Below are 15,215 nucleotides of genomic sequence, written 5' to 3'. Positions count from 1 at the left end.
TATCTATATATTTTCCATTAAGGTCATCTTGATTTTTTAAAATTCTTTCCCCCCTCTCCCCTTTTCTTTCTTCTCTCTCCTCCTAATACACACTTTTTAAAGTAAAGGGAATCCCATCAAGTTGCTCTACTCTAGTTGCTCTAGCGTGTGTGTGGGGAGGGGGGGGGAACCTGCAGACACACCCCCAGGGCCTGCCTGCTGTTAAAACCACAGTGGAATCCTGGTCGGGACCAGTGGGTGGTCCCCACACCAAATTATTGGGCTCATGGGAAACCCCAGCCTGTCGACTGATGCCTGGTTTGTTGATTTCTTTTGGCATCACCTTGATTTCCTCTAAACCGGGGCTCATCTAAGGCCAGGGGAGTCTCCATGACTCTTTGAGAATTCTATATCCGCAAACCCTAGGGGATAACCGCTGAATTTGCTACAGAATATGGGAACACGGTTGACTGCCACAGAGTGTGCTTCCAGCTCTTGTGCAGTGCCCTGCAGCCCCCACTGGCAGCCCAGAGGGACCGGGCATCAGTCTCCATCTTCTCCTCAGCCAACATCACCACGTGGCCAACGCTGCCTGGAGGTGGGCTCACATTCATCAGCTTCTCTGCCTCATTCTGTAGCTCCTTTAGCTTCCCAGCCTCTTCTTCCATCTCCCTGACTCCAGCTTTGATCACTTTCCAGCTCCGGGTCTTCGATGGCACCGTCCCCCAGGTCATCCTCAACCAATTTGGGCTCTTCCTACCCCTGGTTGTGGGGTGGTGGGATGGTGGGGGGATCCAGACCCAGGCCCAGGGCCCGGGGCTCCAGGGAGAGGGAGGCCAGGGCTGGGCAGCTCCTGTTCAGGCTCAGGTTCCAGCAGCAGGGGCAGCTCCTCGTGTAACACGGGACCAAGTATGAGTCTCCTGATAGTAAGGAAACATCCCCACAACCCTACCTTCAAGCAGGAGGGGAGCAGGAAGGTAAACCCAAAAGGTATAAAAGCCAACGTTTAAGGCACATCGCATAACAAAGGCTGATTAACAACCTGTGCCTTCCTGAAGAGAGAAACTTCGGAAACTGCAAAATTGTGTAGCTGACTGAGAATGTGCACTAGCAGAATGATGGTGCCATGGCGGGGAGGGGAGCTCAAAGGACGCCTGCATGAGCTTCCGGGGCAGATGCCCACCCTGGATGCTCATGGGTCACTGGGAACTCTTGCCCTAAAGATGGCAACTGAAAGAGGGTCAAAGACACTGGGGAGCTAACAAAAAAAATTCTGGACAGTGCCCCTAACGCACCATAGGAAGGGCAGGGGATTAGGTCACACAGGAAGTTCTGAGCTGAGCATTTAAATTAGAGCAGGCCGGTAGCAGGAGGTCTGAAGGAGGTCTGTGAGGAGGTGAGGAGGTTTGTCCGGAGCTCTGCTCGGGGAAAGATGGTGGCAGAGCTGGCAGAGCCGCAGGGACCTGCCTGGCCAAACACACAGACATGAGCCGAACTGTGGCCGCGAATGCTGAGCTGCAGACTTGTTTCTCTGAAAGATGCTACTTCTGAGTGGTGTGTATTCTGAAACTAGTCTGGCAAGGCAGAGAGAGGCAGAGCTACTTGTTTTGGGGTATTTTTAAAGGGAATGGAACTTACAGGCAGAAATCTGCCATAATTCTAAATAATCATCAAGTTTAAATAAACAACCCTTTTCCTTTTTCACCAAACTCTTGCCTTGGAAGGCGGGTACTCAAACCCCCCAGCTGTTCCACAACAGCATTGAATGGTCCCGTAACACTGAGGCTCCAGTTCCTCAGACTCCCGGCCAATTCCCATAGTCCTCCCCCCCCCCCGCCCACTGAGGTCCCCGTGGACCCGGGCCCAGATGCCTTGCCCCAGAGCCCTGACTGCCCGCAGTCCTGCTGCCATCACCGAAGGCTTTCTGTTCATTAACTCAATGACTGTTCACAAAAACTCTGTGTGTGTGTGTGTGACAGAGAGAGAGATGCAAGTGATATTGCTATCTTTCTTCACAGATGAAAAACCTGAAGGCATTGGAGAAGTCTGTGAATGGACAGAGAGGCCAACCAATCTGGTTTCTTCTTACATAGAAGCATGGCTGATCTAAGCTAGAGAGCTTAACTCAATCAGTACACTTTCAACTAGTGGTTCCTACTTCCACCTACTCACTGGGTGATCAGCAAACACTGACAGCTTCATTTCCAAACCCAGTTCCTAGTTAATTCCTCGGCAGCTTTTGTCCCCGAACAAGTGGTTTTGTATAAAGTTAATTAATACTTGGTGCTTTGGAATGAATATGTATGAAGACATTTTTCTCTGTTATCTCCACGGTCTTATATACTCCAGGCAAAGCATACTGGAAGAATGGCATATCCCACTTCTAACCATAGTTCTTCAAATACACATTCTTTTTCTTTACCTGGATCTGTTCATTCTCTTTCTCAGCTGAGGTAACTGCAATATCAATTTAACTACATAATCACCAGCAACCACTTCACATCTCAATAATAAGAAGAGATCTCAGGCTCTGTCCTTGGCCTGCCTGCTGGCGTTGTGACAGAGTTCTGCCCACAGTCTTCCTCTTTTCTTTTAGGTATTCCTTATGTAATAGATTGTAGATGGACCAACTCCTTCCATTCTTCCTGTTGCTTTGTGGACCTTGTGAAATACCCGCTGGGATCATCCCATAGATCTTACGATCAAGATTTCTAAAGCTCACGTCTTGGGATCTCAGTGAAAACAACAATTTGTCCTTTAAGTAGTCCCATGGTTTGCCCTATTTTCTTTTTCTTTTAACACCTGTTGATTTTTTAAAATCTGTTCAGGACCATAGTAGAAGAAGCAGATACCAGACCAGTGCTATTTCCTCTAAGGTTTTCTACTTCCTGTTAGTGTTCTTTCCGCCCCATCAGTCTCTGCGCCATTTCCTCTGTGACTGGCCTCTTTCTCAGCACCTTTCCTCCCCACTGCAAGCCTGCGCCTGCTTTCCCACACTTTAGACACTGCTGCGCTCCCCAAACTTCCAGATCTTTCTCCTCCAGTCTCCCCAATTCCCTCGTCATATGCCCCCCGTCATCATTAGTCTTCTCAGAATACTTCCCCTCCCCAGTGGGCAGCATATTTTACTTTTATGAAAATAGAATATAAAAGAATGTGGTCACTATGATTATCACATGTCAAATTACCTTTTATATAAACCATTTAAATCACTTTTTGCTATTAGTCACGAGCCTACAGAATTTAACATGAGAAAATACAGAGGCATGACATTTTATAATAGAGTATTGGTAAATACACACAGAGACATCAATTTATTGTAGGAATTGACTTACATAAGTATGGAAGCCAAGAGGTCCCACCATCTACTGTCTGCAAGCTGGAGAACCAGGAGTCAGTAGCGTAACTCAGTCTGAGAACAGAGAGCACGAATGCCCAGGGGCAGAAGACCACGGCCCAATGCCAACAGAGAGCAAATCTGCCCTTCTTCCATCTTTTTGTTCTATTCAGGCCAGCAACAGTTTGGAAGATGCTAACACACTTCGAGAAGAGCCTCAGTTCACTGCTTTACTCAGTTCACCAATTCAAATGCTGCCCTCTTCTAGAAACGCCTTTGCAGACACACCCAGAAATAGTGCTTCACCAGCTCTCTGGGCATCCTTTTAGCCCAGTCAAATTAAAACATGATGTGAACAACCACACCACCCCAGGCAGTAACATGGAGGGTGGCAAACACGCCATGCGAAGGGCTACTCGGAGGCTGCCGAGGAAAGATGGGAGAACTTCACACTCAGGACCAGAATTTCCTGCGGGCTGAAGAGGGGCCGTCCCCGGATCCAGGTAAGAGGGAGCTGCAACACAATTAACAAAACATTTTATAAGGAAAGAATAAAATAAAACTTATTTTTTAATGTGTTGTCTCTTAACTACTGATATCAAATAATAAAAAAAGAACAATTAGCCAACCTGATGATTATACTTAAGAAGACTTTTTTATTTAGTAATTTTTGAGAGAGAGAAAGAGAAACATCCACTTATTGTTCTACTCATTGATTCATTCGCTGGTTGATTCTCTGGATGTGCCCTGACCAGGGATCAAACCTGCAGCCTTGGCATATGGGAAGGATGGTATAACCAACTGAGCTACCTGGCCAGGGCCAAAAAAACTTCTAATCTAGAGATTGGTATAATGATATATTATACCCAAACTATAAAAAGATAAAGCTGATAAAAATCAAAAAGATAAAATAAAACCTACAATTATGAAGCTACCCTGCATCTTAGCCTTGATTTTTAAAATAGTACTGAAATAATCACAAGGCAAAAATTCTTTTTATTTTTTAATTTTTAATTGTTGTTCACATAGAGTTGTCTTCATTTTCCTCCCACCCTCTAGATCCTTCCCCCCTTTGGCTGTGCCCGTGTGTCCTTTATACATGTTCCTTGACAACCCCTCCCCTTCCCCACCTCAGTCCCCCTTCCCCACCTCCCTCTGGTTACTGTCAGTTCATTCTTTATTTCAGTCTCTCTGGTTATACTCACAAGGCAAAAATTCTTGAATATTGTTTTTAATAAATATTATAATGGTGCAACTTAAAATTTTCAAATGTATAGGGACAAGATGGAGATACTAAAAGAGGTGTTATCCTAAGTATTACCTTAAGTCCATGTAAAAGTTTTAAAAGACTCTATTGTTGCTACCACATAAACCAAACTGACTTCAGAGCTTGTTCCAATCTTAGGATGTGGGACATGAAACCCAGAACTTTCTCTCACCTACTGCCCACTGTGGGGGAGAGAAATTGTGGGGGAGGGAGACGCTAAAGGAGAAAATAAGGAAATTGAATGAGGAAGGGGAAGGATAAGGAAGGAGTCAGAGGAGGAAAAATTGAAACAGGTTGAGAAAAATAAGAGAAAAAACTTGGCTATGGGAGAAAAAGAGTGATAAAAATATAAAAAGGAAACTGAAAAATGAACTGCTTAAGCATATAGTGTTTACATATGATTTGTTTCTGTCTTTACAAACTAGAGCATGCAATCTAGTGGTGTTTTTTTTTTTAACTTTGCTTTCATTATATGTTTTCTAAAGCAAGGAATTTTTATCATTTTTCCTTTACTTCTCTCTCAGCCTCTTCTCACCCACCAACAATTTTAACCTAGAATTAGGTGGAGCAGAAAAAGGAAAACAGAGAAAGACACTGTTAGGCGTCTGGAAATTTGAAGCTAGTCACTACTGGCCCTTAAGTTCTTGTATAGGATGCTTGAAGAACTTTGCCTGGAAAAGGTGAGCCTAATGGAATCCCTCCTGTGATGTAAGCAGCTGAGAGACAAATGGACGCGGATGTGTGGCCTCTCGTGCATTCCTTGCTTTCTGGGAAATCAGAACCTATCTGCTCTTGACAGGCTTTTCCTTTAAAGACCCAAACGTCTTGCCAAGCCATCTTTCAGCCAAAGTCATTTTCCCCTAATTTACAGGAAAAAGAGGAAGACACACTCCCACCCATCCTTTTCTGAGCTGGTTATTTTCCATTTCAAATGAACGAGCTTCCCGTGGTGAGGCCAATTTTCTCAGATAATGAAATCATACTTTTGTTTTACATGAGGCCATTCTCATTGATGCGGATCTCAGCTGTTTAGAGACAAAGTCCTTTGCACGGTGGAAAAGAAGGACTGCAACTGTTCACTGAGATAAAAGTTATCTCCAAACTTCGCCCAAGATTCTCTCCAAACTTCACCCAAATTTCTCTGGCCAACACTGACAGAGGAATTCACAGTGAAGAGTTGAATACTTACTCGGGCTTTTCAACTATGAATCTATATTTTTAGAGTGCAATAGTGGCTGGTAAATGTTTCAAAATATATGCTGAAAACATTAAACAGCAGCGATTCTAGGCCAGGTATCCATCACCATCCCGTTTCCACAGAATGTTAACATCATAGGAAAAGCTGCACCCCTCTGTGTCAGGGTATCATGGAACATTCTCTGAGCAGAGAGGTGTGGGCCTGTGCACCTGGTCAGCACACGAGACTCACACCTTACAGGGAGTAAATACAGAAGAAAGAAGTGATATGAGTTTCAGTGGTAAAAATGCCTGCTTTGGCCTCCTACCATCTCTGAGCCCTGAAGCTCGGAAGAATTAAAAACTGAGCTAGAAGTTGTTCCTGGGCACCAAGAGGAATTCCTTTCGGTTAGAACAATCAGAAAATGGGACCATTTGTCCACACAGGCACACATCTCATGAAAGTGTCCAAACCTTAGGTATTAGAATGACTAGCTTCTTTGGAAAAGAAAGGGGAACAGTGAGCTTCTGCCCACCTGAAGAGCTAGCCGGACCTGCGCTGGGGGGCGCGGAGACTGTCAGAGAGAGTTCAGAGAGACAGGAGTAGGACCAACAGGAAAAATTAGGGTGGGGCCAAGGACAGGGACAAGGATGGCTCTTTCCCAAATATTGACTTGAGGCATTACAATGAAAACTAAAAGATTAGTTTTCCAATACCTAATGTAAAGTGTAAGCATTTTTCATTGGCAAGCATGAGTTTGCAGTCTGAAGAATTTGTAATTTTACAAGTGAAGACGAACAGGGCAACAAGTGGAAATTTTACAAGGTCAGTTTCAAATGAAACATTCCATTCTGTTATATGCCTCCTTACGTTCTCGCTGTGTCCTAGAAGATGGGGACCAGTAAGAAGGGGACCAGAACATGCCCTGAGGCAACCCACTAATCACCTTGCCCGCCCCCTTTATGCAGGGTCATGGAGTGAAATGACACACAAAACAACCCATGAAACACCTAAGCATCCTATTGGGGAAGGCAGGTTTAACATGAGGAGAAAAGTTCATTTACTCAACAGAGAGTTATTTAACATCTACAATGTGCTTAGGCAATGGGTGCTGAGGGTGCATCAGCAAATGAAAGACTGTACTTATGGGCCTTTTTCTCAGTGGGGGAGACAAAGAGTAAACAAATGAGCAATACAATGTTAGAGAGTGAGAAGTTATATAAATAAAATTAAGCAGAGTAAAGGAATAAAGTATAAGGGCAGTGCTATTAAGTGTGATGATCAGTGAAGAAACATCCCTCTAAATAGCTGCCTCTCCAGCAGAGACCTAAGTAAAGACAGGAAGGGCGTCATGTGCTGGGAAAAGGAAACAGTGAGTGCAAAGGTCCTGAGGTAGGAAGTATGTGCTTGAGGCAAAAAGCATATGCAGTATGAAATATGCATGTGTTATATGCAAGAAAGCAAGTGGGACTGGGCTGGAGTTAGAGCGAGTTCATTCATCTGATATCTCCCTTGCATGAACGGCAAAGAAGTTAATTACCTAATAATTATAGCTTCTACCCAAAAGAGTTACTGGTAACAAACCTGGAGAGGCAAACTGTCTTATATGAGTTCAACCCATTGGTTCTTGAGGGAATCAGGATAAACCTTCTAGGACTATTGCTAGTTCACCCAGTACCTTTGTGCAAATTAGGGAAAGGTGTCTCTTCCTCTCAGAAAACGCCACTTCACAGTAGGGTGTACTTCTTGGCAGAGGAGGCTTGGCCTGGATTTCAGCTTTCACTCGCCAAGTCAGGCGAGCACCCTGGCTGGGCCCAGCCTGCGCCGCACAGTGCAGTGGCTCAGCACGCTTCATTCCCTGTACTACAATACTTCCCCTACTAATGTCAGACAGTTCCCAAGTCATCGGTTTCATGGTTGAACTGATGCTGCTCCGGATGGTTGATTAGTGGAAAAGACGAGATAACTGGATCACAGATGGAGTATGAGATGTATGCAAATCTTCTGCGGTTGTAACAAATTACCACCAATTTAGTAGCTTGAGACAACATAAATTATCCTATGGTTCTAAGGGTCAAAAGTCCTAAAATCAAGGGGTGAGCAGAGTGACCTCCCTGCGGGAGGCTCTAGGGAAGAACGGTTTCCTTGCCTTCTCCAGCTTCTCCACCTTCACAGTCGGCTTGCAGCTCCTTCTTCCGTCTTCAAAGGTAGCAGCACAGCATCTTCAGGTCTTCCCGCCTCCCTCCCCACGCACCTCTGCTTCTGTGTCACCTGTCCTCCTCTGACTCCGGCCCTCCTATCCCCCTCTTATAAGACCCTTGTGATTACACTGGGACCACCTGGATAATCCAGGCTAATCTCCCCTTCTCAAGATCCTAAATTCAATCCCACCTGCCACATCCCTTTTGCCCTGTTAAATTGCGATGGCAGCTTCTGAGGACGAGGCTGTGGACATGTTTGGGAGACGTAATTCCAACTACCACAAGTTGGAGTAAGAAAGCCCATTCACTGAGAAGGCCCCTTGTTCATCACTGTTCCTGCCCTTGGGTTTCTTTCAGAGATTCATTCTCCAGCCCTGGAAGACTTTCTCATTATTGTTTCAGAATTCACTGTGAAAATATAAATGCCTGCCAGAAGGGATAACACGTTAAACCTATCTGGAGATTTTAGTGGGAGGATAAGGACCCTAGGAAGTAACCAGAGAATACAAGAAGTGTTTGTGTACTATAAGCAAAAATGCCCAAAACATTATCTCTCGGTTTTTGCTAAGAGCCAACCTACCCTATAGAATGAGCACATGACAGAGAATCTCAAATTCTGGTAATTAATCAGTTGTTAACTGCACAAATGGCTTTTACTATCTTCGTGTCTTATTTTCCTCATTGTGAACTAATGACATTTAAATGCCTGTATATGGAGGCCCTTTGACAAATGTTACAAACTGGAGAGGCTAATATTTCTTTAGTGATAAGTCCTTGGCATGCATCCTCTCCTTTAATGCCCACAATTGCTCTTTGAGACAGGTGCTGTTGTCCCCGGAAAGGGACCGGGACCAGGACCGAGGCAGGTCTGGCCCAGTACAGTCTGCAGTGTGTGGGTTCTTGACTTCATGCAGAAAAGATTTCACAACCCCAGTCCAGGTGATGTGAAGAGCACTTTTAGTAAAGCTGGGGACAGTGAAACAAAGGAAGGGCTTAGGGTAGGAAAGGCAAGATCATCATGACAGGAGTGAGCCTAGACGAAGCTGCCTTGGCCTTTTGGAAACGTGAGGAAGAGCTGAGCTTAGGTGAGGCTGCCTTGGCCCTTCAAAAAAAAAAAGTCACAGAGGCAGAAGAACTCAGCTTCACTGGGCTGCATGGACTCAGGAAACAAGTTGCAGAGGCCAAAGGGCAGCCCTTGGAGACAGGTTCAGAGGGTGAGCCTAGGATGAGCTGATACCGCCCACTGCTCTCTTGGTAGCAAGTCTCATCAGGACCCTGACAGCTTAGGAGGAGGAGAGCAAAGCTACAACCCTGAGAAAGAACGGGGGTAGGGAGAAGCACAGGGGTGCCCAAGAGAGAGCCCGAACCTTTATTTTAAGAGTTTACCTGTTTGCTAAAGGTGGGAATTTTAGAGAAGGATCTCAATAGACTATTTATTAACTTTCCAGGTGTGTCCTTTAGTATGCCAATTGATCAAAGGAGCATATAGAGGGGTCGGGATCATTCTCTGGTCAGTTTCACCCTCAAAGAATGTCCTGGAAGAAGGACTGGGACTGGGGGGTCTGCCCCAGCATGATCTGGAATATGTGAACCATTTGCTCATGAGTGTCCTTGGATAGGGAAGATAAGACCTGCTGATTGTTTAATCTTCTCACCTTCTTTCCTCCATCCTTCCAATCTCCCTGCCCTCTGACAGCTGTCCAAAACCTGCTGTCACGGAGACAGAGACCAGAATGTGGTGATAGGCAGAGGGGAAGGGAGTGGGGATAGGAAGAGGTGGGCAAAGGGAGGATAAACAAGGATGGAAAGATGCTTTGCTTTCAGCGATGGGCTCACGATGCAGTGTGCAGATGATGTTTTTATTGAATTGCACACATGAAATCTATATGGTTTTGTGAACCAATGTCATCCCAATAAATTCAATTTAAAAATATATCTTGCAGCCCTGGCTAATGTGGATCAGTGGATCGAGCATCGGCCTCCCAACCGAAAGGTTGCCAGTTCGATTCCCAGTCAGGGTGCAAGCGTGGGTTGCGTGCGGACTATGTCCCCAGCTGGGGCCATGAGAGAGGCAACCCATCAATATTTCTCTCACGCATCAATGTTTCTCTCCTTCTCTTTCTCCTTCCCTCCTCTTTCTCTAAAAATAAATAAAATTAAAGAATATCTTGTAATATCTAGCCAATATCTGGCTATACATTGCTCAGCTGTTTAACTGTCTCAACTTTCCTGTTCCACTTGCCAGGAAATTTTTCTAGCTTCTTATTATCCTGCCCCCCTATTATTACTCCCATTTAATAAGCAAGGAGACTGAGGTTTGGTTCAAAAGATCTGACAAAGGTCATACAGCAAGGATAAAGCTGAACTGGGATGTGAACCCAGAATCCCTTAGGTCCAGGGTCTCTGCTTTTTAACACTCTAGATTATTCTGTCTGTAAATCATCAATGGGAAACTGCAAACCAGCCTGGGGTACACTATTGGGTAGAGCATCTGGGTGAAGTTACAGAAGTGAGGGTGAGAGAATGAAGCCAGGATGTCTCTAAAACCACAAAGGCAGTAATTTCAAGGCGATTCAGGTTTGCAAAGAAAAATCATTGTAGTTGCGGGGTTGACACTGTGAGCCACTGCAGAATTCAGGCACCTGGGATGCAAACCAGCAGAGGCTGGCCAGTGCCTCTGCCCTCCGCCCCTCCCCGCACCGACCTCTGCACTCCATGGAGACCACAAACAATGGCCAGTGTCAGGAAAACACACAGTTGCTTTGTTTTTAAATTATTAAACACTGAACTCAAGACTTTAGAAGAGAAGAAAAGAAAAAAAATCCTGAAGGTATCAGAAGAAAGAAAGTAAAATGATTTACAAATGAACACATTAGAAACAGAACATAATTTAAATGAACAAATACATTCAAATGGGATTTCTTTAACAAGAAAACTTCCCACCAAAATAGACTAATCCTGAAATTTCCATCAAGCAAAACACAAATAAAAAGAAGAAAAGAAGAAAAAAAAAGAAACACCATAGAATAGATTATATAAGAGACCACTACAAACAATTTAATATATTGTAATCTAGACAAATGTAAGTTCCAAACAATTGACAACAGAAGAAATGCAAAGTGGAAATAGAACAAATGGGAATGTATTTTCCTGGCGTGGGTCCCACTAAATCCTCCCATGAACATTCAAGAATGCTCCTCGCATCTCTGCAGCCTGAACTCCTACCCCTTGCTTCCTCCTTTCTTTCATCCGCCCTGCTTTTCCCGTCCAGATTCCTCCTGACTCAGCCCTTCCGGTCCCACCAAACCTGTTCTACCTGCCCCTCCCTAGCGTCTTGTGTCTTGTGGCACTTGGGATCAGCTCTGAACAGACCTCCCCACAAGTTAAAGTACTTTTAATTTGTTATTTATTTATTAAATGATCGTCTTCACTATGAACAAAAGAGGGCAAAGTCCTCGTTCTCTGCTAACCTACATTTTCAGTGGTGGAAGGCTGATTAGTATAATACCTCGCAGGTGATGAAGGGAATGGAGAAAAACAAAGCAGGCACCAAGACTCCGGGTGCTGAATGTCTGGTTTCCTGAATTTCGGTCAACTACCGCTAGATGGATTTTCTTCTGCCTCTTTCCTTCTGTCACTGGATTCTCTCAATATTACCTGATACACCTTGGTCTCATTATCTAGAATAAAAATAGTTTACACATAGGCATAGTTGTGCTTTCAATTCTCATTACAAGCCAATCTGGTAAATATTATTGTCAAATCACATTTTATACAGATGCAGAAACTGAGATACACAGGGATTAAGGAACTTCAAGTTCTCACAGGTAAGTGGCTGAACTGGTACCTGAAGCACAGTGCCTGTCCCGAGTCCATGCACTTTACCCCACAAGTCTGTCCATCCCCCTGACCAAACTCATTTTACATGAACTCCTTCCACATTCCACCCCCCCACTTCAAAATTACTATGTATTTTCTTCTCTGCATTTGTTCAAAAACTGTCATTCCTCTTTTCCAAGCTTCATCTCTGCACCTGTCCCTTTCTCTCGCACCTTCTGAGACCCTTCGCACCTCCAATTATGCACCCTTCTTTTACCTTTTTAGAATAAGGAGCAGGGTACTAGTGTGAGATGAACATGCTTTCTTTTTCTTCTGCTCAGTACACAGACCTTTGCCCTCCTTGTTCTGAGGTGTCTGTAATCTTGAAAGATTAGGGTTTTTATCACGAGAATGGTAGCAATTCTTAAAAGAGAGGCATAATCACCTTTTGACCTGCAACATGGGACTATGTAGTAAGAAGGAAGCCTTCGTTTCTCCCCACCTCTAGCACTGTGTTTAACCAACTAGGTCCGGAGGGGCCAGCTCTTCAGGTTCTCTCCTATTGAGTGGGGAAACCTTAGTCAGCAGAAGGCTTAGCAGAGCCCCGGGGAAGCAGAGGCAGAGAAGGAGAATGGGATTTAGGGACTGTGAGTAGAAGGGAAGCTTAGAGGAAACAGCCAGGCAGACTGCTCCCTTAGTTGCTTCCTTTTTAGGATTTATCCTGGCGAGGACAGTCGTGTTAAAGGAGTGGCTCCTGCCCACTGCGTGTCTAACACTCGGAGAACCATCTCTTGGTTACGCTGCCGCATCATGGGACTCAGCCACTTCAAGGAAAACTTGGTTTCTATGACAAAACATCATCTTACACTACTTTATTTCCTCCTAGCTTTCTTATTTTCTTTTCCAGTTTTTTACCTTTTCTTATAATTTTCCCAGTTCCACTTCCTTCTCTTTAGGGTTGTTAGAGTTGTTAGAGCCACCTCTGACAACCAAAATAGAGTCTTTATTTTGGGAGGAAATAACCACTTGATTTGGCTTTTAGCAGGGGGCATGGGTAAGAGGCAGTGCCCTGGACGGTAAACCTCCCCAGCCCAAGGGTGACCTGAGGCCTGGGGCTGAGCCTCAGGCAGGTCTCCTGTGCCCGCTGCTCCCCTGCACAGCTCTTCTCCCACAGGCTCAGAGGACAGGAGGGACCGCAGTAGTCACTCACTGGGCAGAACTACAGGTGACTCGGACACCGGCTTCCCATCATGGGTCTCAATCTTCTAAACAACCACCATCTTAGAGCAGCTTGTGCTAGTGGGGCTGGAGAAGCCAAAGCCCATGTTGGCCTGGAAGCCCAGGCCATCACTGAGGTTTCCATGAGCCAGACTGAGCCCACCTGAGTAACCACAGGTGGTCTTGGTCCAGATACTCATGTTCTGCATCCCAGACTCCAGCAGCTTGTGGTGGGTGGCAATCTTCACATCCAGGCCCAGCTTGATGTTCATGAGCTCCTGAACTCATGCAGTTGCAGGACCATGTCCTGCTTGGTGGTTCTCAGAGCAGTTCTCAGTGCAGCCATGTTGGTCTGAGCATCCTTGAGGGCCAGCTCTCCATGTTGCTCAGCATCAGCAATGGTACCCTCCAGGGAAGCCCTCCAGACTTCGAGGTCCTCAGTCTCAGCCTGGAGTCAGTGATGTTCTGGTTTATCTCAGAAATCTCCATCTTTGTGTGACACAGGCCAGTCGGTATCTGCAGCTCCTCAGACTTGGTTTGCTACATGGTCTCAGCCTCAGCCTGGCCATCTCTTCATACTGGCCCTTGACCTTGGCGATGATGCCATCCAGGTCCAGGGAGCGTGGTTGTTGCTTATGGACAGCACTATGGACTTGTCAGAGATCTGGGACTCCTCTTTATACAGCTACCTGCAGGAGTTGATCTCATCAGTCAGCCCTTCCAGGATGGACTCCAGCTCTACCCTGTTCATGTGTCATCTACATCCTTCTTGATGAGGACAAATTAATTGTTCATCTCTGTGCACTTGTTTATCTCATTCTCATACTTATTCTTCAATCCTGCACCAGCTCCCGCATGATGCCAAACTCCACCTGCAGCCTCAGTTCCTCCTGGGCCAGCGTGTCCAGCTGCCACAGAAGGTTGTTGATGTAGCTCTTGAACATGCTGTCCGTGTTACTGCAGGAAGTTGTGCTTGGTCTCCAGAATTTTATTCTGCTGTTCCACGCTCTGCATTCGATGGCTAAAGGAAGCAAATTTATTGAGGCTCTTGATCTGCTCCTTCTCTGGGTTGCACAGCCTGGATGTTGGGGTCCACCTCTAGCTTCAGGGGGCTGAGCAGGCTCTGGTTCATTTGGATGGCTGGGATGCTCCCTGTACTCCCAGCCCCACCAAACCTCCAGCCAACTTCATGCTGGCACGTAGGCCAACCCGGTAGCCATTGCCCAGCTGGGAAAAGGCTGTGGTGCTGGGCCCACTCGAGTACCAGAGGCTGCTGAAGGCACAAAGGCCAGAGATGGACAACGTATAGGTCTTTTGGGTCAGCGTTGTGGACACGGAGGAGGCTGGAGTGGAGGTCAGGAGGTCAAACCAGAAAGAGATTCAAGCCCTTCTTTCATCCTTGGAATGTGAGTCTTCTGCAAAGTTTTGTCCTCAACATTCTTTTCTTCCTTTACTGATCTCATTTTTCTCTTAAAGATATTAACTGTCACCTGTAGAAAGATGTTTTCCAAATTCATCTATCAGGTTATAACTTCTCTTTTGAACTTCTGTATTGGATCTCCAAGCCCTCCTAGATATTTTCACCATTCTATTGCCTGTCGCTCCAACTCAACACCATTAAAACCGCATATGTTCCTTGCCATCTCCCAAAATGGACTTCCTGCTCCCCTACAAATGTTAATAACATCACTAGTCTTTGTGAATTTCCCAACTTTCCATTCTGAGGAAAAATCCTCAAAATATCTCACACATGTTTATAATAACAGTGACGTACCTAGCACATTCTACTCATAACCAGGTGCTAAGGGATTGCCATATGCTAATCACTTCATCCTCTTAAATCTATGGGCTTGTTACTCTGTTACTACCATTTTATAGCTATGGAACCTGAGGTACAGAGAAGTTAAGGTCACAGCTAGTAAATGGCAGATTTTGGAACTTGAACCCAGGCAGCCTGTTTTGGAATCTGTACTTTTAACCACTCTACTGCGCCACTTCTCACAAGACAATGAATTAAAAACCGATATAAAGCTGTATGCATAATGTAATCGTAACTATGTAAAACAATCAACCTAAATATTTAGGTACAGAAAAAAGACTGAAAGAAATTATATGAAGATGTCAATACAGATTATCCTGGGTACAGAAAAGACTGAAAGCGAGTTTATTTTCTACCCTCTACTTTTTTTTATTTTCCAGATTTCCTGTTATAATGTT

General features: G+C 45.1%; 2 pseudogenes; both read right to left on the bottom strand.

The window, feature by feature from the left end:
• Positions 1-263: 263 nt before the first annotated feature.
• LOC119045969 (polyadenylate-binding protein 2-like) lies at positions 264-7,675 on the bottom strand (annotated as a pseudogene).
• Positions 7,676-12,982: 5,307 nt separating this feature from the next.
• On the bottom strand, positions 12,983-14,378 carry LOC119045970 (keratin, type II cytoskeletal 8-like; annotated as a pseudogene).
• Positions 14,379-15,215: the final 837 nt, after the last annotated feature.

The sequence above is a fragment of the Artibeus jamaicensis genome, unplaced genomic scaffold, assembly GCF_021234435.1.
Source record: "Artibeus jamaicensis isolate MK-2021 breed Jamaican fruit bat unplaced genomic scaffold, CSHL_Jam_final contig_867, whole genome shotgun sequence".
Lineage (NCBI taxonomy): Eukaryota > Metazoa > Chordata > Mammalia > Chiroptera > Phyllostomidae > Artibeus > Artibeus jamaicensis.
The sequence above is the reverse complement of the archived record's forward strand: the minus strand, read 5'-3'. Positions and strand labels throughout refer to the sequence as shown.